Below are 26,323 nucleotides of genomic sequence, written 5' to 3'. Positions count from 1 at the left end.
TACTGAGATAAATTGTGCATCCAACTCTTAATTCATAAGTGAAATTTGGAGAAGAAAATATTGAAATATTGACATTTGGGTTAATCAGTCAAAGACTATATGAATACATCCAGTTTAGTGGAAGAAAGTCATATTTAATTGGAAAATTGCTTCCTTGGATCTTTATATTCTTATTTTGTGTTTCCACTCTTTCTATTTTTGTGTACACAGTAGTTTTGTTTGTTGAGCCTTAATATCTATATTTCACTGATTAATTTATCTGTGTTAGAATACCATGTTTTAAAATTGACTTCTATTTTATTTCCCTATGATTGTTTCCTTTCTTTTTTCTTTTATAAAGACCATATCATAGTCAGGTGCTTTTCTGCTGTTCTTATTCCTTTAACCTTATCATTGGCTGATCACGTTTTAAAGTATGTTATTAAACTTCTGTCATATGTCTAGCAGTGTGACGCAGATTACAGATTGCAAATAAATTTAAAAGGTTACCATTTATTTAGAAACACAATAAAACTACATTAATGCAATTAATAAATAAGAGGTTTTTTTTTGTTTGTTTTTTTAAAGATTTTATTGGGGAAGAGGAACAGGACTTTATTGGGGGAACAGTGTGTACTTCCAGGACTTTTTTTCCAGGTCAAATTGTTGTTGAGGGTGGGAGGAGCCCACCCTCCCTTGCGGGATTCAAACTGGCAACCTTGTGGTTGAGAGGACGTGCTCCAACCAACTGAGCCATCCCGGAGCTCAGTGGCAGCTCAGCTCAAGGTGCCATGTTCAATCTTAGTTGCAGGGGGCACTGCCCACCATCCCTTTGCGGGACTCGAGGAGTTGAACCGGCAACCTTGTGGTTGAGAGCCCACTGGCCCATGTGGGAATCGAACCGGCAGCCTTCGGAGTTAGGAGCATGGAGCTCTAACTGCCTGAGCCACTGGGCCCGCCCAGTAAATAAGAGTTTTGTATATATGAATATAATATGTAGCTAAATTTCTTGGACTAATTGTTGAGTTCTTTGCATAAATTATTTTAATTCTCACATGTAATTTTGGATTGATATTATTGATACCTCTATTTCACATATACATAAATTGTGTCTCAGATGTTAAGTAGTTTTCAGTACTAGAACCTGGATTTGAACTAGGTCCCTTTGAATCTGAAGCCCTACTCTTAACCAATGCTCTAAGTTGGCATTACTCTTAAATAATGATTTTTAAACTATAAATATCCTCTTAAAATTTTATTTTTTGATTGTGGTAAAATACACAAAACATACAATTTACTGTCTTAACCATTTTTTAAGTGTACATTTCAGAGGCATTAAAAACATTCACATTATTGCGCTACCATCACACTGTTCATCCACAGACCTCTATTCATCTTGCAAAATTGACACACTGTAATCTATTTAACAACGGTTCCCTATTCTCTCCGCCCCCCAGCCATTCTACTTTCTGTCTCTATGAATTTGACTACTCTTGGTACCTCATATAAGTGGAATCACACAGCATTTATTCTTTTGTGCTGGCTTATTTCACTTAGAATAATGTCCTCAAGATTCATCTATGTTGTAGCATGTGTCAGAATTTCCTTTATTTTTGAGGCTGACTAATATCCCATTGTACATTTTCACCATGTTTTGTTTTTTCTTTTGTTCATCAAGGGACACTTCCTACCTTTTGGCTATTGTGAATAATACCACTGAAAATATGGGTATGCAAATATTTCTTCAAGTCTCTGTTTTTAGTTCTTTTTGGTATACCCAGAAGTGGAATTGCTGGATTATATAGTATTTCTACTTTTATATTTTTGAGGAGCTGCCATACTGTTTTCTGTATTAGCTTAACCCTTTTGTATTCCTACCAACAGTGCACAAAGGTTCCCTTTTCTCCACATTCTGCGAACAGTTTTTCTGTTTTTTAATAATAGCCATTCTAGTGGATATGAGATGGTCTATAGTGATTTTTTATGCCTTTATTTAATACTTTTATTCCTGTCTATTACCAACAGCAACTTGCAGTGATAATATAGATAATAAATGTTAAAATTATATCGGTCAAGTGCAGAATTAATCAACAGAATTAACAAACAAGAACCATTCTCAGTAATAATGAAATTGCATTTTTTGTGATATTATGCGGGCCTCAGTTGGAGTGTATGCCAAAATGATGAGGAGAGAGGACCAAATTCAGCAAGAAGATCAGTTTAAAAGAAGAAAATTATAGAGAGGAATACGCATATTAATAGACCAAACTTAAATATCTTACATTTAAGCTTCTAAATAGTGAAAATTAAAAAGAGTTAAATGAGGAATTGGCAAATTTTTTCTATAAACAGATGGTACATATTTTAGGTTTTGTGGGTCATATGGCCTCTGTCGCAACTACTGAACTTTCTGCCTTTGCAGTGCAAAAGCAACCATAGAATAGAGTCTATGTAAACAAATGAGCATGGATGTGGGTCAGTAAAAACGGTGCAGGGCCAGATTTTGTCGGCGACTGTGGACTAAGGAATTAATTAAGAGCATTAATCGCTTACCTTTTCTTATAGTTATGAGACAAGAGAAACCTTTATATGGAAGTCCATGTGCAATATAAATCAAGTTAACTTTTTTTTTCTGATATGACCTAACTTGTTTTGAGAGTATGAACCTGTTTATCGACTACTTTAAAGAACACCAAGATAGAATCTATCATTGAAGCAGAAGATATATCCATCACTGGTTATTTTGTACTGGCACTTTAAAATAGCCTGATTTAGGTGGGTCTCCACATTTTAACATTCACTAAAGCACCTGGCTTTCTCACATCTTATTTACTATTTCAGCATGTAGCTTATCTGAAAGTTGTATCTGGAAGAATTTTTCTTCCTGATGTCATGCCTGTATTAATTTTTTAAAACATTATGCAAGCCTGCTATTTTTGTTTATTTCTCAGGTGTAATGTTTTATCCACTTATAGCAAATAAGTACATATTTGTTTAAAGAAAAAACAAAATACATCTATGAATTAAAATCACAAAAGGAATGAAGTGAGAACTGAAATTAGTTTCCTATGAAGTGACTGACAATTCTAAAGGTGTGATCTTTGAAACTGTGATTAATGCTTAGTCTTATGTTTTTCATCAATTTTTGATAAATTAAGAAAACGGAAAACATATATACAAAATAAAAATCTTCTTTGCTTACATTAAAAAAGGTTATGACTCAACATTATATTAGAAATTAGTTTTTAAGAGTTTTACACATAGCTATATTTTACTTAATTAGTCTCACATAACCTTAAAATGCTATTTGAAAAAATCTAATATTTGTAAGTTATCTTTATAATTCAACTCTGATACCACTGACAAAATATGAACAGAATGTGCTTAAAGAGTAACAATAATAAATAACTTTCATTTTCATAATTTTTATAGGCTTTCACTTTCATTTTTGCCTATATTACTTCATTTACTCGTTCATTTGGTAAATATCAAGTTCTTGGTAAGTAATTAATCTGTCTTTGCTATCAAGCCTACAGTTTTGAGGGGAGATAGACATACAGACATTTCCTGATTGTTTCTTTCCCTCAGTATGTGACATAGTGGCACAATATCTAAACAGTTTATTCACTTCCTTATATGCACCTCTATTTAGTCATCCTACATTCTACAGGGACTATCAACTTCTGTAGAAAAGGACAAATCAAGGGGCGTGTGGGTAGTGGAAGTTGAGAAGGGCACCCAGATAAAGGCAATATTATATGTTTCAGCTCCATATTGTTGCTGGAGCTTCCACTGCCAGGAATGTGTGCTGACAAGTAGGACCAAACAGCTATAACAGAATTAGATTCTGCAGATGTTTCATGGTATACACATGAGTTTACTTTAGTTAGTTATTGTGTTTCCTTTTTACGGTGGAAGATGAAGGATTTTGACATGAGAGGTAAGCGATTAGAAAGATTGATTGGGTGGCACTGTGGAAATGGATTGGGGAAGGACAAGACCAGATACTGGGAGATTTTACAGTGTAGCTATTGCAATAACTCAGGTAAGAGAAAATTAACCATCTGAAGTTGGGGCTGTGAAAGCTGAGAATAGGGAACAAGTATAAGGAAATACCATGAGTAAGTTTTAGCATCTAAGTACATATGCTCAGGAATAGGAGGAATAGGAGTAAGAAGAAGCCAGGCAAGTTAAGAATGTAAGGATTAGCTACAACTACAAGTCAAGGATGTCGTCAACACATCTTTAGATCAATTAGATGGATGGTGGTGACAACTTACCAGCTGAATAACATTGGGGAAGATTATGAGTTCTGATGTGACCTCTGATGTTAGGATTCCTTGTGCTATCCTGGTGGAAAGATCCATTAAGCCCTCAGGTGTACCCGCTTAGGTCTGGAAATCAGCTGTGATGTTTGTGGCCAAAGACATAGATTTGGTATTTGTTGATGTATACTCTAGCAGGAAAACTATGAGCCTTGAAGCTGGTCAGATTCAATCAGTATCCCACAAGTCATATTGTTGGGAGTAATAGAAATAATTTAGTACCTTTTCACTGAAATTGGCATATGGTAAGATTTTTAAAATGACAGTCATTAATATCAGCTTATAGTTATTAGTATGTGAAGACATGGCATTGATGAGATTACATATTCATTCTTCATAACCACCCTTGGTGGCATGAGAAAACTAAGGCCCAGTGAAATTGTGTGACTGTCCACGCTCACAGAGTGTGATATTAAAACACACTGCAATGAATATGTTCTAATTCCATGTTGAAGGATGCTATTTCAACATGACTTATTCACAGTGTACTTTTAGTTTTGTTATTGTCCCATCTTTCTTTTGACTACAGCATATATTAGATAACTCTGTGGCTAGAGAGATCTTTCGTGATAATAGAGAAAAAGTAAAGTTAACCTACATGAGGATTGAACTTCTTTAGCATGATGTTTTAATGTCAGCTGTTGATGTACAGGGCCAATATACTCAAACACCGATGAACCTAGTCATTACTTGTTAAGGAGTTGACTTGGAAATACTGGATATTTGTTCTAAGTGAGTTCAGAATAGTAAATAAGTACATGAAAATATACCCTTTTAAAGAAAATGTAGTATATCCTATGTGTATATTTAGAAAGGAGCTAAATTGGGAAAGAAAATGCTTTGCTCTAAAAAAATATCTTGAGGTCCTTAAAAAAGTAGATTTCCTTAACAAAAATTAGCATAAGATATTGTTATAAAATTGATTGATTGTTTTATAGAGACATGTTCATCATATAAAAGCAAGATGTGAATTTACCCCCTTTTTCTCAGTAATCAATAAAATTGCCCTGCAAAAAAAATTCCATTTTGCCATGATTTGTTTCTTTTTAAGTTTGCTTCTTCCCCAGAGCATTGTTCCTGACTTTCTATATTTTATATTTTATCAAAATGTAATATTAGTATATGAATTAACGTTTAGAAATTCTCTTAATTTTGTAACTATTAAATGATTCTCTAAAATTAACTTTTTGCCATAATCGGAGTTAAATCTTGTATTCCCTTAAAGTGTGGTAAGAAAATTTATGTGCATTATGGAAATGTAAAATAAATTCTGAAAGATTCTGCAAGTTTTCATAATGTGGAATAACAACATATGGTCTCCACTAACCACTGTAGGTTGATTGTTATAGAAAATAAAAGGGAGGGTAAAAATTTTAGGCCGGTCTTTGATCTTATAACAAAATGTTTATGTTTACCCTCATAACAAAATGAATGTATAATAATTAGTTGCATTAAATGCTACTTAACAATTATTACTACACATACAACATATGTTAAATCAAAGAAACAGATCTTTTTAAACATTTGTAATTGTTATAGTAAAATATTTTCCCCTAACATTGTAACTTTTTAGAATCCTGGCACAAAATGTAATATTACTAATAATGACATTCATTAAATATGTTCAATTTTATAAATTATACTGATTTTACTTATTTTAATAAAAAGAACTAATGTTCAAAAAAATGTTCAAACCTGCTATTAAGAGCACCTAGGTGAATAAGTGATGTGCACTTTTCTTATCAAATTGGCTTTTGTGGAGAGTTCCCTTTCATTTATAATGGGATGCTAACGGGTTGCTGGGGCCCTGTGGGAATTCTTCCCGTGTTCCTCATCATTCTACCCACCAGTGTTGTGAGTGACAGGAAACGGATTGGTTAAACACTGTCACATTGTAAATATCAAATTTGGTATTAGCCATCAATGCCTAAGAGTTTTGCCAACATTTGTGAATGCCTACTATGATGTGTTAGGGGCTTTGCAGCAATGATCTCATTGGATCTTATTTATTCATATCACTCCCTAATCCCAGGGAGTAGGTATTAGTTACATGCCTTTTTAATGCTGAAGAAATTGTATCTAGGGTGGGTAAGTGTTCCCAAGAACAAACTGAAATCTAAATTTGTGGTTTTCCCACCATTCCACAGCACTCCATACAATAATCATCAGGAAATAAGGGTGGTGTAATGGTTTACAGCAGGGAGAGAGGTAAGAAAGTTGTTATTTTAATAAAGAAACCTGAATACATTTTATGGTGAGGTAAAGAAGTAAATGAAAACAAAAGCTTGAAATGATATTAAGGTAGGGAAGTAGGGGAAGAATAAGAACAAGAAGAGACTAGAAAAGAAGAGCATAGGCAGATGTGTCAGTTTTTGAAAGTAGTAAGGATACTTTTTACTTATTGATAGAAAAATAGTTTGGTGAAGATGGAAAGAATTCTAAGGGGGAGCATGTCAGCCAAGTGAATTCACTTTGTGTTGGGGCAGGGATGGGAGGAGAGAATGCGAGAACCTGAACTTATCTACAGGAATGCACACAACAGAAAATGTTAAGTGCGGAGAAGAAACTGCGTACAAAAGTAGAGAAATACAGACAAAACCATTAAATTGTTACTTTACTAATTTTACATTTATAGTAGGTCTTAATACCAGTTTACTTTTATGGGGTGGAAGGAAAATAAGAATAAAATAAAGCATTTTATTACATGGAGGGAATAAGAGGGATGATACATTTATTAAACATTGGTTTTATTGTTTATTTGTAATTAAAACAAAAGTAATGTCCCTTTAACTTCTTATAATGAAATTAGCGATTATTTATTAAATGAATATTCTAGGAGACCTACAAAATTATTAACGCTTCAAGCACATAAAAATAAAACCAACAAACGAACTGGTTTGAGCCAGTTTGTTCAGCTATAGGTTTTACTCAGGTTGTAATTAATTGCTTTGAAAAGGAGTTAATTCTGTCAGGTCATTAAATAACCCCACTAGTAAATTATTTTGACAAACATATTATTTGCAAAAATACAGGAACAGTAGCATTTTAGCAAATCTTTGTCCTTAGCGACAACCTGTGTTCCCCTTAAGTATAGTAATAGAATCAGCCACCATGCTATTAGAGAATATTATTAGAAAAAATGTAGGGCATTTTATAAGCTGAAAATTGAAGAAAAAATTATCTTTAAGAATATTATGCTGTGACCAGAGCTTTGTAGGCTGGACTTCTGTAAAAATTGGATGACCATATCACTATGTAATTCTCATGTATGGTGAGGTGGAAATGGCAGAAATGAAGGTGAGTGAGGAGAAAGAGACAAGAGAACAAAATAAATGTATGTGAAGTTCAGTGAAGGGCAGCCTAATTTACCTAGCATTCATTAAAAAACTTGAGTTCTTACACTATGTGTATGTATTTCACTTTTAAATATTCTAGGTCAACTACATATTAGTATGACATGAATGAAAAAAATAGCAAGGTGAAAAGTCTTCTTTGCTCATTTGAGAAATTAGGTAATTTATTTTGAGCTAAGCCTTTAGGCCAATGTTTAGTCAAAGGAAAAAAAGTGAGTTCTGATTTCTACCAACAACTTAATTAGCCATATGTTAAAAAAAAACAGCAGTTCAATAAACATGGTGTGGAAAATACTTCTCGCTATAGATTGATCTGTTTAAATTATAATTATTCAGAGTAACAGAAAACCAAAGAATTTCTGTCATTGACTGTATGGAGCAGATATCACGCACATACCCATGCAAAAACTGTGTTCTGTAATATAGAAATGGTCATTGGAATTCTCCAAATCTCTGGATTGCCAATTACAAGCAGCTGGTTTGGGCTTATCCGATTACCTCAAAATGGTATATCTTTTCTACAACATTTACCATGATCTGTACTAGGAATAAAAACCATCTAGATCCTTAAAATTCCCAGTGATCTTCAAAATTTCCAGTCTAACCATCACCTGGGTTTAAAATTATAGAGCCAGTAAAGGTTAGGAACCGGGAGTTCCAGGTCAGACAGACCTGAATTTAATCCCATGTGTCTCTTACTAGCTGTGTGCCCTTGTGTAAATTATTTAACCACTCACTGTTTAGGTTTCCTTATCTTCTTTTTGGGAGAGAAGGGGAGTTAATTGCTTATTTATTTTTTTCAGTTACAGTTGACATTCAGCATTATTTTATACTAGTCGGCTTTCCTTATCTTTTAAGTGGAGATGATAATTAGCCTCACAGGGGTCACTCTGACGATTAAATTAATTCAGTATAGTAAGGACTCAGGGGTTGTTAGTATAATTTCATTAAAAAATGGATTTCCCTTAGAAGAAATCTTTGTGACCAGTAGATAGGTTACAATAAACTTTTTAGATAGGAAAACAAAAAAAAGAAACAGTTAAAACTTGAGAAATAAATATACTTTGTCAAAATTAAAAACTGCTCTTCCAATGAAATGTCAAGTCATAAAGTGGGAGAAAATATTCACTATCTATATCTGATAAAGGTACTTGTATATTTTCAGAATATGAAAAGAATTGTTTGCAAGTATATAAGATAAATAACCCAATTTAAAAAATGGAGCAAATGGTTTCAACAGCTAAATAAATATATAAGAATAGACAGTAAACACATGACAAGATGCTCAGTCATTAGTCATTAGAGAAATGGAAATTAAAACCACAAAGGGAAGCCACTAGAATGACTAAAGTTAAAAAGACTAATAATGCCACAGATTGGCATGGGTGTGAATCACCTGCAGCTTTCACACATTGATGGTTGGAATGTGCAGTGTATTTTGGAAAACAGTTTAGTATTTTTTCTATAACTAAACATACACCGACCCTGTGATACATTAATGCCACTTCTAGATATTTAACCAAGAGAAATAAAAACATATGTCCAAAAGATTCCTACATGAAAATTCATATTACCCCCAAAATGGAAACAAAAAACATAAATGTCCATTAACAAATGAATTGATTACACAAATTCTGGATGTTCAGTCAACAAAAGGGAATGAACTATTGATACATGCAACAACATGGATGAATGTTCTCAGAAATTGTGGTGAACAAAAGAAGCTATAGGTACAGCTTGTTAGGCATTCAGTAATGGGGAAGACATTTTCCTTGACTTCATGAAGTTCAAAGTCTCTAGGTGCAAAGTAACATAATTACAACACAGTATGGTAATATGTGTAGTGACAGAGAGATGTGCAGAGTTTTGTGGAGGCACAGTGAGGATGCCCAATGTTATCCATGACCCTGATGAATTTAAGTGTAAGAATGTCTGTTGGGGTGGGGGAAGGGAGTCATGGAAACTTACTAGAAGGAGTGGCATCTTTACTGAGTTGAAAAGATAATTGGGAGTTAGCTGGAAAAGAGAGGTTGGAGGGAGGGGGTTATTCCTGACAGAGGGCTCAAGAGAGGTTTTCAGGGATCTAGCATGATAAATCCTGAGTAGTTTTGTGTTTCTAGAGTGTGTGAATCTGATTTCTGAATCTCTGGGCTGGAGAGGTAGGCACGAAGCAGATCATGGAGGCCTGCTTAGCATGCCAAAGAACTTGGGCTGCCATTCTATTGAAAAGTGATTGAAAGGTTTTAAGCAGCATAGTCTCTCTGGGTAGGATATGAATTTGAGAGTAACAATACCGGATATGTGTAGGCAAGCTGGGTAACTCTTAAACAAGCAGATAAGAGATGGTTAGAGCTTGAACTTGGGCAAAGGATGAATTAAATAACTGATATTTAGGTCTAAATGCTTAGGTCTTTTTTCTTATAATTTAAAATTAGGAACCTAAATAAGGACATTGGGAAATAAATGACCACTTAATAAGTAGTTATTAAAATTATACTTTTACTCCTAAATTCCTGTAGTTTAGTGTTTTCAATGTTGTGTTAATCTCAGTGTACACAGGATAACACCTAACATTATCATAAAAGTCAAAATAATTATTTTCAACCAATAAAGCTATGTCATCCCATAATAGGCATTATTGCAATGATATATTTTGATCAGCATTTGCAGGTTATATAAGATTATTCCTATAACTGTTTTCAAAGCATTTTCTCATATTTATGTCTTTGAATATTAAAGCTCATTAGGAAATTTATGTTTAGATATGTAGAGAAGATTAATTTATAAAACTAAAAGTAAACATAACTAATTGAAATGCTTAATAGAGCCTTAACAAGAATTGAATTCTGTTATAACCAAATAAAATGTTTTCTTGATTTTGTTCTTGTGGTTTATTTGATGCAAACTGCAGGCACTATCTGTAGAATAAAACTAATAGAATTTTATGAATAGGAACAGGCAAGTGAATAATTTCTTTAGGTGTAATCCTCTAGGTATATTTCAACAATTACCAGGCCTTAAACACTTTGAAGTTTTCATGTGAAACTCAAAAATATAACTATATATTTTAACAATTATTCAGGAATCATTCTACTTAGCCAGTTTTGCTAGATGATCTGGAGAATGGTGATCTGAGTAGATGATCTGAGAAGAATTTATGAAAACAGTCTTTAATTCCTTGTTAGTTACATAATAAATATCTTTGTAATTAGAATATGTTATTGGTGTCAATTTACCTGTTTTCTGATACCACTATTAAGAGATAAATGCAATATAAATTGATTTTCCTGGACACCTGTTGTTCCTTTGTTAGGGAAACTTCTTCTATCAGATGTATCTGTGACCATAACTAGATGGTCACTAATGCATTTATATACAATGCATTAAAAATAAAATCAGTAGCTTCCTCAGTAATGACAATAGGATGTGATGTCATTGATTGATAGGAGCCCCAATAGTGTCAAAAAAAAATTTTGGTTTTATATTACATTCACCTGCATAAAACATTGACAGCTTTAAAAACCACAAGAGTGAGGCAATTTACGGGCAAGGCTGTGTATGTTAGAGTTCAGAAATTTATTTTTAAAATACAGATTTTAATGTTCTCTATAATTTCTGGTAAATAAATACGTATAGAAAGCTATAGCTGATTTTGTGTGCTCTACGTCTTGCTTACTGGTGTAGCTGAATAGTGAAGGTGCTAAAGAATACAATTATGCAACAGGCTTAAGAAATTGCAACCGAATTTGAAATCAAGCTCAAGTTCATTCTTGGAATATAGATTAAAGAAAGAAAAGTCATACCTACAAATAAGTTTTCTAGTTCTATTTAGTCTTTTGAAAAGAAACTAGAAATGTTCCCAAGTATTAACATAAAGTAAGTTATGGAAATTCTTATTTTTTATCATTAGTTCAGTGAGATTTCCGTTTGAAATGTCAGGCCGAATACAAGCATTTCCTTCTATCTTATCCTGAAATGACTAAAATGAAAGCAACAGGATTTTTCAAATGTCATTAGCCCAAAAGAGGAAAAAGAGAATAGGAGAGGAAACAACAGTCAAACTTTGGAAGCTGAAAAGCAGATGGCTATATGGGATTGGAATGAGCAGACCCTAAAAAACTGAAACCTGAACAGGACCCAAGAAGTAACATGATGTGAGCTATTGAATCTATTTAAAGTTTCAAGATTTAAGATACCAGGTAGCTGTGGAGTGGGAGTGAAGGAGGGGATGTGTCAAAAGTCTGTTAAATAATAGCTCAATATCTTGACTCCCTTGTCCACCTTGAATAGCTCAAGAACCCCATTTGTTCAGTGGACAGAGTAAACCCAGGGCCTAGACTGGAGGACACAAGGCAGAGGGTACTCCAGTGAGCAGACGGGGATTAAGTGAATTCCTGCATGCTGACCAGTTGAGAACCTTACTCTCCCTTCTCTCACTTTGTTCCCAAAGCAACTGCTTTGTAAGTAGAATATCACACACAGTTGGGCATGGTTGTTTGTTGCATAAGATGTGTTGTTATGACTTGTAATAATATCAGTAGCTAATGGAAAATGGCACATTTAGATTTGTAAGAAAAATGGATATATGATCAAGTGAGAACTCAAGAGATGTTGGTATTTTGAAAAGTCCCTGCAATCTTCTAAGCCCTCATTCTTACAGAATAAATAATGTTCTTTAGCAATTATATTTTATTAAAAATTAAAGAGGAAAATGTGTAGTTGAGTTTCCTCGGCATGCTAACTCCCTTTTCGGCTTAATTTTCCCTAAACAATGAAAGCTAGATGACTCAAGAAAAATACTGAAAACTCAATATATCTATTAATTGGCTCAAACTACAAGATAATACAAGTTCATTCAAATTTATATCATGTGTACAATTTTTAGAGTTTTTATTTCATCGAGTGAGGGGAGATGCCAGTGTTGTTGTTGTTTTTTTTTTGTGTGTGTGTGTGTTTGTTTTTTGTATTTATGTGTGTGTGTTATACTCATTTGATTGCTTCTCCTTTAAAAAGAGTGTTCTTACTTAACGTTATTATTAAGTCCCAAAAGTTTTATTTTCCTTGTCCAAGCTGAATTTTAGAAATCAACTTGTTTAAACTAAAACAAAACAAAACTATAAAATGCCCTGAGAAATTACCGCTATCACTTTGGAGCTGGAAGGGCTGGATGTGTTTCAGCAGGCAGCACTGAAAGTAACTCCACAAAAAGCATCTTCTGAGAGCAGAAACAGCAGTCAAAATGTGTTTCGCTCTGCTTGAGGCTTAACAGAGTAGCGGAGCTGAACTTCAGAGAGACCATGTCTTAGCCTCTAAGGAAAAAGATATACATACTGTTTTGTGAAAAAGCTGAGCAGTAATTTTAAATATCAAATTGGTGACACTTCATTGTAGTACCACAGAGGATTTTATTTATTTTATTTTTTTCGATTAGAGTTGGCATTCAATATTATTTTATATTAGTTTCAGGTGTACAGCATAGTGGTTAGACATTTATGTGGTTTACGAAGTGATTCCCCAATTAGTTTAGTATCCATCTAGCACTAAACATAGTTATTGCAGTATTATTGACTATATTTCCTATGCCATACTTCACATCCCCATGATTATTTTGTAACAACTAATTTGTACTTCTTAGAGGATTTTATTTTCAAAATTCTTCTTTGAAAAAGTAATCATCCAGACTTTTTTCTTAGGAAATGCCAGGATTCAAGTATATTTGTATATACTCAAGTAGGTCTCAACAGGTAGAAAATATTCCCTTTACAGTAGTAGCCCACATTTGATTTTGATAGATTATTTTCCAAGTAAGTTTTATTATTATTTGCCATTTAAAAGTTTCTATTTCTGAAATGTTATTTCTTTTTTATAAATAATATTTCTGATAAAAGAGGACAATATAGTCATCAAATTATTCTTTCTAATGGTATGCATTTGCTGCTCAGGTCAAGTGATACACATAAAGAAATATATCCTTTGTAAAATCATTATTGAACATTGTCTATTATATTAGCTAGTAAATTTTATATATGTATATATTGATTGGTGTCATAAAATTCCTTAAAGAATTTTGTGATAGGAAAATAATTTGTCTCTCTTGATGAAGTGGTAAACTTCATTTCATCAGATATTGATATCTACATAATTTATAACAATTTCATTTTGACTCTATTGCCAGGAAGTTGAGATAATTTTAGTGTTCAATCATTGTAATTATCCAACTATTGTATTAGATTATCTCAAATACATTATGGAAGCAGGAGAGTATATGTTATAGCTACATATTCTGTAACCTTTTTGGCCCTACACAAATTTATGAATGGTGTCTCTACTTAACCCATTAATTTTTGAGATTGTTGGGTTAGTTGAGGTAAGATGGAATTATAAACTATAGATGACGCCTTGGTAAATTATTGTACACATGTATCTAGAGCACACACACACAATATTGATCACTGTAAAACAGTGAATAGACTGTTAGATGTAAATAGAAGTCCGATTCTGATTTCTCTCCTCAAACACTCTTGAGCCCAACATACAGTTTCACAACTAAAGTCTTATTATTTGGCATAAGGACAACATCTTATGCCTATCTTTAGTTAAATGCATATGTCCCTGGGAAGAATAAAATCTTAGTATTATCATTCATTTAAAAAAAAGAAAAGTATTTCAGATCCTTTCCTGTAAAGAGGTAAAAAAAGAAGGTAGAATGACAGAGAAGGGGGGGATTGAACTCATGAAAATATAAGGGCAAGAAAATATCAAGGTACAAATAAGGGATTGAGATTCTGAACACCAAAGACAACTTTTACGTATTTCCAATATGTTTTCAATTATTTGTTATAATTTTAACAATTATTATTGGTCCTGACATTATGCTAGTCATTGGGGATTCAATGATTAATTTAGGCATACTCTCTTCCAAGAGATGCACATCGATTTTTAGGGAAAAAACAATTACTGTACTAAAGTACAAAGGGGAAACAGATGATCTCTACTGAACATCTAGAAGGCTGAGACCTTAACTGGTAGAGTGGGAGTTTGTTAGAGAAATTCAAACAAGTCCATTACTGGCAAATGAGATGGTGTTCACCATAACAGAGTCCTGAAGGAACAGAATAAATTTGCAAACTGTGTCAAATATGGTATGAAATATTCCTAAGATGCATACTGAGAAGTTAGAAAGTAAATGACAGTAAATAGAGCATGAGAATAGGGAAAGAATAAATTGTTACATATGTGAATAAATTGTCATATATGTGAAGTTAAGACATTTGTGGAGTTTGGATTTTTCCCGAAGGCAGTGGAGAGGCTTCTGAGTTTTAGGGTTGATGTCACCAGGGTACTGCTTTAGGCCTTCATGCTCATCAGTGGCCCCATATAAAACATTGCAATGGTGTTGTTCCTCCAATTAATATTCTGTAGGGTTAGCTGAGACCTGAGTGAAATCATGGTTGGGTCACATATTTTTCATGAAGCTTTTCTAATTGACTTTGGATCCCTCAGATCTTGATCTGGAAAATGATCTTGCAAAAATTCACATAATTTTTATTATAAATTTACGGGGAAGGGGGTCATATTAATGTGTATAGCTTTTAGCACCATACCTTAATGGGAGAGGGTTTATATATGTACAATACCTAATGATACCGATTCATGATAAAACAAAGTATTTATAAAACATTTTCTTTATGTTTAATTGCATGGTAACCTCCAGTTCATTAACTCATTGTAAGATAAAATTGGGAAGTGGTTGTTGGCTTCAAATTCCTATGTTCAGGATTTGTTAGTCAAACAGGATGAATAATGTGAGACTGTTTTTGAAGAGAAAAGGAAAGTGGTCGCTGAAATTATTTTTTATTTTTTCAGTACCTATATTATTGGGCTATTTTAGGGCAATAAAGAAATGCAGTTTATATCAGTTGTCTTCTCTTTAGGTCATAAGGATGCTATAGGGTTTCTCTACTTACTCATCATTCAGATGATCCTCTGTGATGCCTTGAATTACAAGTTAATCCATTTTCTGTAATGTGTTTCCTTAAAGAAGGAAAAACAATCGAGGAAGATTTTACGTTTGTCTCTAACTTTGTTCCAATTTTGTTTTGTGGATTTAAAAGTTACTGTAGGTAGACAAATTGCCTTTCATTGTCTTTTGAAATAAATTAAATAGTTTAAGCTAAATTAAAAAAAAAAAAAAAAATATATATATATATATATATATATATATATATATATCCCTGCATGTGTGTTCTAGAAAGTTGATACACTAAATATATTCATAGAAACACAGCAGCTTACACTATAAATGTATTGTTTTTTGGATCTAATTTTAAATGGATATTATGAATGCATTTATTTGCCATTTTAGGTATACAGTTTGATTTAGCTCAGAATAAAGCAGTATGGAATTCAAAAAAATATAATACCATTTAGGACTTTTGCTGTAAAATCTATTACACTGTAGGAGGTTTCACATTTCTAAAATCCAAGCAGTAAGTACTGTGGGGTCAGGGACTAAGCAGTGAATGAAAGTCACAACTCAGAATGAAGTACCTTTTCTGTTTAATGCTGGGCACTGATAGAAACTGATAATGTTTGATTAATGAACAGCAGCCTTGCAGCAGGTGAAAACATCTGCAAGAAGTGATTTATTATTTCAAAAGTATTGGAAGCTTGCAGTATCTTGCAGATTTAAGTATGTGTGCCTGAATAAAATAAATGAGATGCAACATGTGAAAAATGAAAACACATTACTTGTAAAAGATGTGTCACAAGCAGGGTATTTATGTTCAAGTACACTTCGTCATGGGGACTTTTAATGCTGTTCTGAATACAAATCATTTAACTGGTTCATAAAATCGCCTCAGTTGGAATTCTTGCATCTATCATCCAAGACGTAAATGAGGGTTAAACTTAATGTGGTGTAACATCCCCTAAATGTTCAAATTTTGCATCATATACAACTATTAAAATTGCACATATGTTTTATGTATAAAGATGAATAAATTGTAGATACTTAAAACAACAGTCTCCAAAGAGAAACAAGGGTTGAAGTCTTGAGGTCTTAATTGAATGCTCATCAGTTACTCAGAGTTAAGGATTTTCACTGCAACTATTATGGCTAGACATATAAATAATCTATCATTTTATGATTGAACAATTTTTAGTTAGGTGACATGTTATATGATAAATAATAGAATGCAATAAAGGGAATGGTACTATTTTAAGTACTGCTATTGGAGTTCTAATGTGTGTGTGTACTATACACACTGAGAATCACTCACTGTTGCTTAGGTAAAAATCATACCTTTTCTGTAAATGCAGTTACCTTATATTTCACATATACTAGATAATTATTTACAGAAAATAGAATTTAAAATTCTTTCAAGTTACTAGTAACCTGATAATAGTCATAATGGGTTAAACTTGGTGAAAATGTGAAAATAGAAACAATAGGAAAGTTATGCCATTAGAGAGTTGTGCCAGTAATTTTTTGTTTTGTTTGTGAGATGTATCTGCTTGTTTAACTCTTCCCTAAAAGTCATGTTTGCAAAGTTAGGTGTTATAACTATGAGGGATCTTCTTTTCAGAGCAACAGGGTTGAAAAAAAAAAAAAAAGCATAATTCCATCATAAGCAAACTGAATTCTATGAAAGAAAATACATTTTTAAAAAATATTATGAAACTTTATAATTGTATATGTAACCCTTTTGACTGGTAGCCTTAGGACTGAGTATAAACTAAATCCCTATTAAATGTTTTGTTGAGTGATCGAATAAATGATGGGATTAATAAAGGAAATACTATTCACGGCCATTTACTCGTTTATTTAATAGAATACTGGACAACCTGCTTTATGCCAAGCAATGGGCTGCACCTGGAAATGCCACTTTGAAGAGACCAGACACAGTCCTTGCTCTGACGGAGCTCCTAGGCTGGTTATAGTCAGATATTAAATAGATTACATATCACATAGTAAAACGTTTTGAAAAGTGATGTACGTGACAAAGAGGCTATGAGGTTGCATTGCAAGGCAGGCAGTGTGTCCAGAGTGGGAGACAAGAGGCAGAGCCTGCTAACTGAGCTTGAAGAGACCAAAGAAAGGAGGCCAGTGGCAGGAGATGTTAGATAGCTGGATTGGGAAGTGAAATGATCTGATTTATATTGTAAAGGAATCACTTCGGCAGTTGTGTAGAGAAAAGAGTAGAGGTGGGAAAAATCATTTCAGGGCTTTTGTAATAAGAACACAGACGATGACATTGATTCTACTCTTCTCAGGAATACAAATTTCTGCCTATTATGGTCCGTCAACCTCCCCTGTTCTCCCAGAGTGGCCGTGGCCTAAAAATGAGGGGTCATTCATCATTACTTTCATCATTACTTAGAATTATTTATTAAATCTTTACTACCATTTAAATTGAACACAGTGATACTTGTCTGGCAAATAGACAGTTTCAGTAGGATTTTCTTATATTTTAAAAGTTTTGACTCCATTGAAATGTCAAAAAATTTTAAGGCCACCTCTTCATTACCAAATAGTAATACATGATTAATGGCAATGTGATTGGATTTGAACATATTGCTATTTGCAGCCACAGAAACATTCAAAATAGGCAAAGAAGCATATTTTAAGTAACTTGTTCTTTTGCAGACAGAATCATAACTAGAATAAGAAATATGAGGAAAATATAACATTTATAGAAAGAATTTCCATAATCTGTCTATTTTCTAAAATTTGCTAACCTTCACTGAAAGGAATGTTTTCCTCATTTTTTTTGCTACCCTATAAATCAGTTTTTAAGTGGAAATAGGCATGATCATCTTGAGAGGTCCTTATGTAACTGAAAGATCTTCATTAAATTGACTTCAGGCTGAATAATTACAGTTCAAATTAATTAAAGACTAAAAATTACTTCCTCAATTAAACTGAAATATGTAGGCAAACATATGAAAATATAAACCTTCTAGATTTAGGAGTTTCTTAGAAGTCATTGCTAAGATGTCAAATATTAATACAGCCTAACATCCTTAACATCAAAGAACATATAGAGATGTGTTCTTCTTCCTAATTATGTAGATATAACATATGTAAAACAAAATTAATATCCAGGGCATACTTAGTAGTAATCTAATAAGAATTTAGAATAAATATAGGACACTGCTTTCGAGTTCTCAGTGTATTTAAAATGAGTTGGCAACTCTGGACAAGTCAAAACCCTTCCTAGTTCCCAAGTGCAGGGTTGTTGATATGAGGATGAAAAGAAATGGCACATGTGAGAACTTTGATAATTGTATCTCAATCTATAACCCATATAAATATTAACTATTGGAGCTGAAATTGATTCTCAGTTTTCATCTCCCATAAAATTAAGTGCAGTTTCAGACCCATGTAAATATCACGAGCAGACTCTGTGTCCTTACTTGAGTCCTTCATAAAAAAATTTGCACACCAACTAATCATGCCTTAAGATTATTTTCCCCCAGTTTTTCATGTTCATCTTAGAATTGTGGGAGAATTTTTGAGGCTAGCTATGGAGGCAGAAGGTAGCAGTTGGTGATTTTTACAGCTATAAGCTAATTGTCAATATTGCGAGATATTCATAATGGGTGAAAGTTTGACAGTTTAGACTTTTAGTATGGTTTCCATCCTGGAGAAAAACCCAGGGTAACAAAAGAAAGACATACTTTATGTTTTTTATAATAAAAATGTAATAATATAATAAAAGTGTTTATTATTTTGTGAGCTTCAGGTAAACAAAGCAACATTGTGATTAGACATTTACACCCCTCAGAAAGTGATAACCCCACCAAGTCTACTACCCATCTGACACCATATATAGCTATTAAAGTACCATTGACTGTATTCCCTGTGCTGTACTCCACATCCCGTGCCTACACATACACACACACACACATACACACACACACACACACACACATACACACACACACTCACACACATACACACACACACACTCACACACACACACACACATACATAAATAGTTATAGTTCACCCTCAATATTATTGTGTATGTAATTCCAGATGTACAGTACAGTGTTTAGCCATTTATATAATCTATGCAGTGATCCCTCCAACAAGTCCAGTACCCATCTGGCACCCAACATAGTCTTTACAAAATTGTTGACTCTGTTATCCATACTGTATTTCACATCCCCATGACTATTTTGTTTTTTTTAAAGATTTTATTGGGGAAGGGGAACAGGACTTTATTGGGGAACAGTGTGTACTTCCAGGCCTTTTTTCCCAAGTCAAATCGTTGTCCTTTCAATTTCAGTTGTGGAGGGTGCTGTTCAGCTTCAAGTTGTTGTTCTTTCAGTCTTAGTTGTGGAGAGCACAGCTCAGCTCCAGGTTCAGTTGCCGTTGCTAGTTGCAGGGGGCACAGCCCACCATCCCTTGCAGGAGTCAAACCGGCAACCTTGTGGTTGAGAGGATGCGCTCCAACCAACTGAGCCATCTGGGAGCTCAGCGGCAGCTCAGCTCAAGGTGCCGTGTTCAATTTTAGTTGCAGGGGGCGCTGCCCACCATCCCTTGCAGGAGTCGAGGAACCAAACTGGCAACCTTGTGGTTGAGAGCCCGCGCTCCAACCAACTGAGCCATCTGGGAGCTCAGCGGCAGCTCAGCTCAAGGTGCCGTGTTCAACCTTAGTTGCAGGGGGCAGAGCCCACCATCCCTTGCAGGACTCGAAGACTTGAACTGGCAACCTTGTGGTTGAGAGCCCACTGGCCCATGTGGGAATCGAACCAGCAGCCTTCGGAGTTAGGAGCATGGAGCTCTAACCGCCTGAGCCACCGGGCCGGTCCCCCCATTCCCCCGTGACTACTTTTTGACTCCAAACTTGTACTTCCTAAAGAACAGAAGAAACAAACAAAACAGAAATAGACTCATAGATATAGAGAAAGGTAAAGAGATTAGAAAGTACAAATTGGTAAGTTTCACTTTGTAGTATATTACCATCTGATGTATATGCACAAATATTTACAGCATGTAAAGCCCTGATAACCAAGGGTAGAAAAGAGAGTAGACAGCAATGGATGAATTTTTAACATGACCTTTTGGTAGTTATATAAAATTACAATTTTTTATTACATCTTAGAGATGGAGGAGCTTGAGATTTTCTAGCTCAAATTCCCCTACTTTATAGACATAGAGGATCAGTAAATACTCAGTAAATGTTTGCTGCTGATGTTCTCAGTGGTCGCCTTCTTTGCAGAGCCACTGCATCTAGCTCAAGTAAAGGGTAATTCATAGTAAATAGAGGAAATGAAATATTGCCAGTCTTTATGGGAGCTGGGAAGCATCAGAAAGAGAAGTAAAGTTTTTCATTCCTTGGTGGTCAAAAACTCTTTAATATCTGATCTGTTTTTGTTGCTATCTCCATCCCCTGCTTTTCTCTATACCTTTATATGTGCTTATTGTACATGTCTCCAAAGGAGTCTTTAACCCTCTGTGTTACAGCTTTGGACTAAATTCCTCACTACTGACTGCATATAGTATCTGGGTGGATTGGTCAGAGGTTTGAACGTGGATTAGGCACTCATCCCCCATCCAATCAGTTGTGTCCCAAGAAAAGATCATTTGTTTTGGCCCCAGTGCAAGATGGGACAGGCTAAGCAGTGCCAGATGTCTTTTATGGTCCATCTGTATGTCAGCAAGGCAGGCATACCCTTCATCTAAGAAAGACAGGGAAGCTAAACTCACTTCTCAGATTGAAGAGGAGAAGTGAAGCATGGGCTTCATGAGGAGCATTTTGTGTTAGAAGGTCAGCTACTGGGGTCTATCTCTTTAAGGGGTTGACCCCTTAAAGTCAATAATAAACAATGTATTTAAACTAACTTTCAATCCTTAGAGTTGGAGCTACAGAGTCAAGTAGGAGGCACACTTTTCTGCTATCAGTATATTGAACTCTGTGACTGTTGTATAAAAGTGACCGTTTCATTCGCTCAGGGAAAATTTCCATGATGCATAACTTATGTGAACAGTTAGGAGCTGCATGGCAGTGGCAACTGTTGCAAATGCAGGCTCTGTCCGAACTTCTGTACATCTATCAGGGAACTTCTCACACTAGTTAGGCCATGGTGTGGTTGTGCAACTTGTACAATTATAGACTCAGGTATTCTTCTAACAAAATAAATATGTAAGTGAAAATGCAAGAGGCTGAAAGCAGTACTAAAAATATTTTAAATGCATAACGGGGTCTTGGGAAATGTCTTTGTTCCTGTTTAGGAATTTCTTCTTAAAAACGAATGAAAGAATTTGTACTCTAAATTCTGTACGTCACTATGTAACCTAACTTCACTCATAAGTTGAAATATTTTGATGAGTTGTCAGTTATATATGCAGAATATATAAAAAGATATATTCTCTGATGACTGATTGATCTTGGGTTACTATTGTTTTGAGAGTTAAGTCCTCATTTGTGATGTTGTAAAAATAGTCTCTGCCCCCATGTTTAAATTAGATTGAGTAGAATAAGAACCAGCTTTCACATGACTGTTGACCTTTTCAGTGTCACTCAGAAATGACATTGGCTTGCACAGGAACGTGAAGCATCATCTAGTGAAGCATACATGTGTTCGAAGATTTAATATGGTCATTTTTTTTAATGGCTCTTAAGCCTCCTCTAGGCTTCTTAAAATAACAATGGGATAATTGGAGTCAATGTTGTAGCTAAAAAATCTTATTTCTTTGTTTACCTACCAATTATATGAAATTAAATACACACACATACACCACTGAAACTCAAAGACCCAGCTTCACAGACTATTTGTAAGACTGCTCTCTTGTTTTTAATGAGACCATTGATTATTTGATATAGCACATCATTCTAACGATCATTAGAAAGTGAGAAGTTTCTAAATGTCCAGAAAATTCAATTCTTTCTTTTTTATACTTTTTAAAATGTGCAATACTTGAAATTTCTTTTTTCTAAAATTTATGTAATAGGTAAGAAATAGACAGCATAAGAAGAAGCAACCAAATACACATGCACAAAATGACAATTACTATTCAGTACAATACAGTAATTTTGTTCAGTGCCTGAGCCATGGGGCAGTAGATAACAGAAGGCAATGAATATTATTTTTAATTTAGTACACATACATTTATTTTATGATAATGGCATTACCAATAAGGGGTAAGGAATGAGCATTTATTAACAGTTTATATATACCAATCATACATAATGCGTTTTTAAATCATTATAGCAATCCTGAGAATAGACAGATATATTCCCATGTTATAAATGTGGAGACCAAAATTAAATTATTTAAAAACTTTATTTAAATCACACAATTAATAAATGGGGATAGCTGGCCCATAGTAATCTAGTGCCTATATTATTTCTACCTCGTCCACTGCCTGCAGACAAGCTTTGCCTTAAGACACTGCAATTGAATAACATAATCCAACAACTGTTCTCTGGAGAAAAATACATGCTTAAAGCTTCAAAAAGTATATATTGAATCCATTATGATATCATCTCCCAATATGAATGTTATCCCTCACACAGTATCAGGAGCTTTATACTTAATTCTTGAATTGTCTTAGCTGCTTAGCCCATATCAATAATAAAGATTTGGTAAGCGCAGGGATGGTCTTCTATTAGAAAGCAGCTTCTCCCAGGTGATTTAGCAATCTGTGGCAAGTGCCCACACATGTAAAACATGCCTGCCTTATTCTGTCAGGCATAGATCCCTAGGATACAGTACTCACAGCAATAATGGAGCATCATTTAAAGGGAGACAGCGAGGTCCATATGTCTATGTTCCTCTCTTCCCCAAATCCTGATGTGCTGGACGGGGGTCAGGAGAAGGTGTATGCATTTGGAAAAAAAAAAGTTATCCGTGTGATTCTTACGTAACTGTAACTCCAGATGAAAACCACTCTTGTAAAGTAAGACCAGGGAAGAGAGCAAGCAGCGTTTTCCTGGGAACACCATTAATATTTCATGTTAGGTGAGGTGCCTGTGCTTAGAGTGAAAAGGGCTCATGAGGCAAGTTCTGGGCGATGCTGCTGGCCACTAAAACAGTGCACGTCCCCAATACCGGGACCTCAGCAAAGCCACTCGCTTTGTCTGCTCTGTACCTCATGCTCTCAAAATGATCCTTATTATAGAATTTCACAAAAGCTGTCAGTGAGGTCAATAGTTCCTTGAGGTATTATATTTGAATAGAATATGGAAATGATGTGTGTATCAAAGCAATGAAAAATTTATCAAAAAGCAAAGTAGACATCATTTTTCTTAAAATATCCTGACCAGCACCTTTCATGGAATCAAGTCCCAGCTACCCTTTTCTGACTTCAGAAAGAAGCCTTCTTCTCTGTTCTTTCTTTTGACCTTTTATCTTTTTTTTTTTTTTTTTTTTTTTATGTCTTAAGGAAAAAAGGCAGATATTTGCCTGGTAATATCAGTATCTTTCCTTTTAAAGTGTCTAAGATTTACTTTTGAGTGCGTTCTATTTGTACAATATGGACACTGAGGATACTCAGATTTTAACAGACACCCTCCCTGCCCTTGAGGAATTCCAGGCTGGCTGATTTAGAAACACACCCATATATTTAATAGCTAGAGAATAATTTCAAGGCAATTTGTAAACAAATCCATTCCTTGGGTAGGAACTACACTGGTGGTTTAAAAGTGTAGTCGCCAATTATTTTGTTCACACATCACACCATGTAGGAGCAGCTGAAGGAATAAGCAGTATATCCACTTCCCACCCCAACCCACTGCACTCGGGCCACCCCTACCATTTAGTGTGCAGATATGTCATCTGAGAAGTAGAGCAGTAACCAAGGAAGAGGCTGTAGGCCCAGGAGACAGGCTCAGGCCTTTTGGGAAGGGAATTCCAGACTCCTAATTGGGAAGAGAAATGTGTGCTCTAGGTGGGCACATACCTTAGCCTCCATGGAACTCCACCCTGTGGAGGACAATCAAGGAATCGCTAGAGAGGTGTCTTCTGAAGTCAAGAGCCAAGGGCCCAGGAAGCCTGGGCAGAAAGGCAGTGCCTTTCTCTTCAGAGGCATCACTCTCCTCAACAGCATCTCTTCTGGTGCTTTGTGCCTCTTCTTTTTTGAACACTCAACCTAAATAAACAGACCATGGGCTGAATACGAGTACATTCTTCCTCCCTGGTTATTTGCATTTTCAGCCTTTTATCTCCAACTATAGATTGAAAGGCTTTGTTTCCAGTGATAGGAATTGCAGGCAATTGTAACTGGATGGAGGAGATTGGATTTGGTCCTGAAAAGCTTCTCTTTGTCCTTAAAAATCTTACTATTATCAGTTGTGCTACATACAGACATGAATAGGTTTTGTTCTGACATTTTTCTATAAGCCTTATGGAAATATGCATGACCACTTTGGCCACCAATAGTAGTAAAATACTCACCTACTATTTTTTCAAATAGTGCTTCTCTATCTTCCCATTTTCTTGGACCTTCAAAGTCATCTGTTGGTAACTCTCATATCTTCTACCGGCTTATTCATATTTTTTCTCTGCCTTATGGATGAGTTCTTCAGTATCATCACCAGGTGTCTCTTTGAGATCTTCAGAGCAAGAGTTATCTTTTCAATTGTTTTTATTTTATTGATTGTATTCTATTTATATTATTTTATATCAATTACTTTTCTCAAATCTGTTGTTTCATATCTAATTGCTCTCTTTTTGTATGGTAAGTTGATTCTTTGTTTTAAGAAATGCCAATGTGTCATTTTACATTTTGAGCATCCTAGACATACTTATTTTAATGTTTTTGTTAAAATTAAAAATTAATCTTTGTGAATTCATGGTTCACATGTTGACTTAATTGCTTTTCTTTCATAGTATTAGAATCTTTTGCATGATTTAAGGTTTTTTCAGCATTACTTAAAATAGGCTTTTTTTGTTTCCTTTACTTATTCATTTATTTATTTATATTTATTTGTTTAATTTTTAAAAGATAAAAATTAAAAGATTTTTAAAAGATATTTGTTTAATTTTTAATAGATAGAAATATACCAACATAATCATAGTGCAGATTTCCAAGCAATGGAATTATTATGTGATTTACATTTTGTTGGTTATATTTTTCTGTAGGTCCTAATTTTTCTATGATGAATATGCATTATTTTTTTCAATTAAATTTATTGGGTGACAATGGTTAGTAAAATTACATAGGTTTCAAGTGTACAGTTCTGTAATACGTCATCTATATATCACGTTGTGTGTTCACCACCCAGAGTCAGTTCTTCTTCCATCACGATTTGATCACCTTTACCCTTTTCTACCACCTCCCTCCCCCTTTACCCTCTGGTAACCACTAAACTATTGTCTGTGTCTATGAGTTTTTGTTTCTTCATTTGTTTGTCTTGTTCCTTTGTTGCTTTCAGTTTTATATCCCACATATCTTATGGCAGAGTAGGATGCCAAATAGAATTTTTGAAATTCCTGTTGGTTTTACTTTCCTCTCTCTTCTCATCTGTACTCTCCCCTCCTATCTAAGCAGTTTTGCAATTTCCTCTCTTATTTGTAGAGGACTCTTGTCTTAAATCAGGTCTTTTAAAGAGGGTCAGCATATGTCACCCCAAAATATGCCACTCTGGTAAGAATTATTTTGAGTTGAAAGCAATTGTGACTCAGTTACAGGAAGAGTTATCTGCCCTCTCC

General features: G+C 34.4%; 1 protein-coding gene across 2 annotated transcripts in view; it reads left to right on the top strand.

Annotated features, from left to right (window-relative positions):
- Window positions 1-26,323, top strand: part of DPYD (dihydropyrimidine dehydrogenase) — a 795,862-nt gene that overhangs the window by 230,871 nt on the left and 538,668 nt on the right. The window lies entirely within an intron of this gene.

The sequence above is a fragment of the Rhinolophus sinicus genome, linkage group LG14 (genome assembly GCF_036562045.2).
Source record: "Rhinolophus sinicus isolate RSC01 linkage group LG14, ASM3656204v1, whole genome shotgun sequence".
Lineage (NCBI taxonomy): Eukaryota > Metazoa > Chordata > Mammalia > Chiroptera > Rhinolophidae > Rhinolophus > Rhinolophus sinicus.
This window is presented reverse-complemented; position numbering and strand designations above follow the sequence as displayed.